Consider the following 4,708-nt stretch of genomic DNA (forward strand, 5'->3'; position numbering starts at 1 on the left):
TAGTTTCCTGGCAGCACAGGTGAAGTTGAATATTGTCATTCTCCTTTACACGTTGATATTTGAACCACGGACATAAATGACTACTTTCCTCTCAGATGACTTACCGGTCTTCAATTATTATTATTATTATTATTATTATTATTATTATTATTATTATTTGGAGCAGGGGTTCTCAATGAAGAATGATTGGATGTCATAGCGGAGTTTGGGTGCGGAGCACATACTGGCATCTAGTGGTGGACATGAGGACGCAGCTAACCGTCCCCCAATGCGCAGACCACTCGCACAGCAGAGGTACATTGGGCTCCAAACGTGGTTAGCGCTCAGGTGTGGGGCAGGGGGCGCGGGCACAAAAATCACTGCCTGTCTCTCCTTCGAGAATCAGGGCTTTACATGCTGGGCAGCCATGTCTGAAAACCTATACTTCTCCTGAGATGCAGAAAACAAACAGGATCTGAGGATTTTGAAGTGCGTCTTGATTTTTCCCTTAGAGTTACTGATATTATTCATGTGTTTGTTAACTTGCATTTGAAACACAGCAGCTCGAACTTGTAGGATTTTTATATGGAGTTTATCAGATTTTAGTTATAAGAATTCAGAAGCAAGGGCCTGAGAACCAGAAAAGGGCAGGAAGCAAACGTTTTCTATAATGGGCCATATAGTAAATATTTTAGGCTTTGTGGGTCTAAAGAAAATCTCACTTCCCCCCGTGCATCTCCTTTAACCTCACACAACACTTAAAACTACTTCTGATACTTCTGGCCTCCAAATGTGCTTGTGTGTGTCCCCTCCCACTAAATGGTTCTCACAGTTTCTGGCTACCAGCTGGGTGTCCTGCAATTCAACTTAGCTCTGATACTATCTACCTGGGTTCCCTTGGCCCTCTCCTCAGGTTCAATGAATTTTCTAGAGCAGCTCACAGAATTCAGGAAAACAGGTTACTTACTAGGTTACTTCCTTTTTTTTTAATTTTTATTTTTTTAACAAAGGATAAGAATGAACAGCTAGGTCAAGAGATATGTAGGGCCAGGTCCAGAAGGGTCGTGAGCACAGGAGCTGCTGGCGCTGGGGAGTCTGGGGTTCTCCACCCTCCTGGAACATGGATGTGTTCTTGTTCACCAACCCAGAAGCTCTCTGAACGGTGCCTTTCTAGTTTTTTTGTTTTGTTTTGTTTTGTTTTGTTTTGTTTTTAGGTTTCATTACTTAGGTTGGATTGATTGAATCATTGGTCATTGGTGATTGGTTCAACCTCCAACACCTGGAGGTTGGGGGTTGGGGCTGAAAAGTTCCCATCTTCTCATCACTGCTTGGTCTTTCCGGCAACCAGCCCTGAAGGTATCTAGGAGTCCCTGAGCCAAAAGTTGTCTCATTAGCATACCAAGGGCACTCTTATCACTTAGGAGATTCCAAGGAGTTCTGTGCCAAGAACTGGGGACAAAGACCAAATATTTTTCCATAGGCACAAAAGCCAGCCTTCCATCTATACAAATATTCTCCCCATGCCACTCTCAGAGAGCACACAGAACACACCCCAGAAATTAAGCTCTGCTTACAAAGACTGTTCCCGGGATGCCTGGGTGGCTGTCAGTTAAGCGGCTGCCTTCGGCAAAGGTCATCATCCCAGGGTCGTGGCATCGAGTCTCACATCCAGCTCCTTGCTTAGCGGGGAACCTGCTTCTCCTGCCTGCTTCCCCTGCTTGTGCTCTCTCTTTCTGACAAATAAATAAATAAAATCTTAAAAAAAAAAAAAAAAGGACTGTTCCCTCCATAGAACCTGCTTAGTACAGAAATTTAGCTTCAAACCTAAGATAGCACTGATTTAATAATCAAGTGTGTAATATTACTCTGCCCATTTTATAGATGTTGACGTGAATTCAGCGTTAGGTTACTAAATGACAGGTACTAAAACAAAGGACAGTAGGATTTAATACAAAAACAATTTGACTTGAAAGCCGTGATGAACCACTTTGTTAGAATTGAATTAGGGGGGAGTCAGGATTTCTACCATACCCAGTATTTAATTTCCTTTCAGTCATTCCAGAAGCCTATACCCAAGGCAGATGTCGGAATCCTGAAAAGGAAGATGTTCCAGAGATGAGATTCCTCAAGGCTCCCTTCATGTCCCTGTTCCTTGGGCTGTAGATGAAGGGGTTCATCATGGGGGTCACCACCATGTCCATCACTGAGGCCACTGCTCTCCTTGGGGGGGAGAGGAAAGCTGCAGAACTAAGGTAGACTCCAACCCAAGTCCCCCAGAATAAGAAAACAATGGACAGGTGACACCCACAGGTGGAGAAAGCTTTGAACTTTTCCACCAGTTGATGGGATTCTCAGGATGGAGGAGACAATTTGAATGTAAGGGAAAATTATCCCTGAGAGGGGACCAACCCCCAACAGGCTGGTCACTAAATACACCAGAATGTTACTGGTAAGAGTATCAGAACAGGCAAGTGTGAGGATCTGAGCAAGCTCACAGAAGAAGCGGGGGATTTTCAAGTCTGTGCAGAGGACAGTTGCAACACCATCAGACCATGAAGCAGGGCATTCACAATGCTAATGAGCAAGGAGAGAAGAACCAGCAGGCCACAGAGGTGTGGGTTCAGGACGACTGCGTAACACGGAGGATGGCAGATGGGCACATGGCGGTCATAAGCCATCACAGTTAGCAGTAAATTGTCCATACATACAAAAACCATGAAACGATACACCTGTCAAGGCAGCCTGCATAGGTGATGGCTTTGTTCTCTGTCTGGGGGATCAGCAGCATCTTGGGGATGGTGGTGGAGGTGAAGCAGATGTTAGCCAAGGACAGGCTGGAGAGGAAGAAGTATGTGGGGGTGTGGAGGTGGGGGTCAGACCTGACGGCCAGGATGATTGCAGGTTCCCCAGCACGGGCACCAGGTACGTGGTCAGGAACAGCCCGAAGAGAAGGGGCTGCAGTTCTGGATCCTCCAAGAGACCCAGGAGGACGGATTCTGATAGTTCTGTCTGGTTTTCTGATTCCATGTTGTTGAGGTGGGAGCACCCCAAGTGTCCACTAATGAGTGAATGGATAAACAAAATGTGGTGTATCCATACAATGGAGTATTAAATATTATTCACGTTTGGCAAGAACGACGTTCTGACACATTCCGACACCTGCTACAACATGGATGAACCTCATGGACGTTAGGTTAAGTGAAATAAGCCAGACTCAAAAAGATAAGTACTATACGATTCCACTTCTATGAGGTCCCCAGAAGAGTCACATTTATAGAGACAGAAAGTAGAATGATGGGTGATGGAGCTGGGAGAGGGGGGGGGAAGAATTAGTGTTTAAGGGGGACAGAGTTTCAGTTTTGCAAGTTGAAAGAATTTCTGGAAATAGATGGTGGGGATGGCTGCACAACACTGCGGATGTACTTAATACTACTGAACTGGACACTGAAAAATGGTTAAAATGGTACCTTTTATGTCATGCATATTTTACTATGATTTAAAAAATTAATAAAAAATGTTAAAAAAAACTTTTTCTGATTTACTTTATTATGCTCCTGTCCTTCATGGTGGTTTGAGAAATCAATTGCCCCTCATTTCTCACACTTCATGGATGTTCCTAGGGAACACAGCCCCAGGGGCAGATGGATGAAATGGACAAAGGGGAGGAGTGTCTGGGTGGCACAGTCGGTTAAGCTTGATTTTGGCTCAGGTTATGATCTCAGGGTCATGGAATTGAGCCCCAAGTCCGGCTCTGCACTCAGCGGTGAGGCTGCTTGAGCTTCTCTCTCTCCCTCTCCCTCTGCCCCTCCCCACACTCTCATGCACTCTAAATAAATAGATAAATAAATAAAATATTAAAAAAAAAGAAATAGGCAAAGGGGATTACAAAGTACAAACTTCCATTTTAAAAGAAATAAGTCACGAGGATGAGAAATACAGCATAGGGAATATAGTCAGTAATATTGTAATAACTTCACATGGTAAAAGATGGTGACTATACTTACCATGGTGAGTATTTTTTAATGTATATATTTGTCAAATCACTGTGTCGTACACCTTAAAACAATATAATATCGTAGGTCGACTCTACTTCAGTTAAAAAAAAACCCACACAGATCTGTTTCCTACCCAAGAATTTCCAGTTGACTAGGTCTGGGGTGGGGCCCCAGTACTTGCATTTCTAACAAGTTCCCAGGTGATGCTGATACGGCTGGGAGGAGTGGGGGACCACACTTTGAAAACCATTGCTGTAGAAGTTTCTAAAGCATGGTGTAGATTAAGCCCATCTGGATTCAAATCCGATGGATTTGGATTCAATCCCATCAAAGCCGATGAAGGAAATCATGAACACACTTGAGCTTTTGTGTCTTTTCTTTTTTTTTTTTTTTTAAGATTTTATGTACTTGTCAGAGAGACAGAGAGAAAGCACAAGCAGGGGGAGGGGCAGGCAGAGGGAGGAAACAGACTCCCCGCTGAGCAAGGAGCCCAACGTCCGGACTGGATCCCAGGACCCTGGGATTATAACCTAAGCCAAAGGCAGATGCTTAACCAACTGAGCCACCCAGGCATCCAGAGCTTTTGTTTCTTATGTGGGTAATAGAAATGAGAATATAGTATCTACATTCCAAGAATGCACATGAGAAGGAAAAAGCAAAGCACACGGCGGAGTGTCCACTCATTTGCTCATACTATTTATATTACTATCACTGGAACTTGATAAGATCCTGAC

General features: G+C 44.1%; 1 pseudogene; it reads right to left on the minus strand.

Moving 5' to 3' along the window:
• Positions 1 to 1,890: 1,890 nt before the first annotated feature.
• Positions 1,891 to 3,547, minus strand: LOC103676321 (annotated as a pseudogene).
• Positions 3,548 to 4,708: the final 1,161 nt, after the last annotated feature.

This window comes from Ursus maritimus, unplaced genomic scaffold, assembly GCF_017311325.1.
Source record: "Ursus maritimus isolate PB19 unplaced genomic scaffold, ASM1731132v1 scaffold_14, whole genome shotgun sequence".
NCBI classification, from domain to species: Eukaryota; Metazoa; Chordata; class Mammalia; order Carnivora; family Ursidae; genus Ursus; species Ursus maritimus.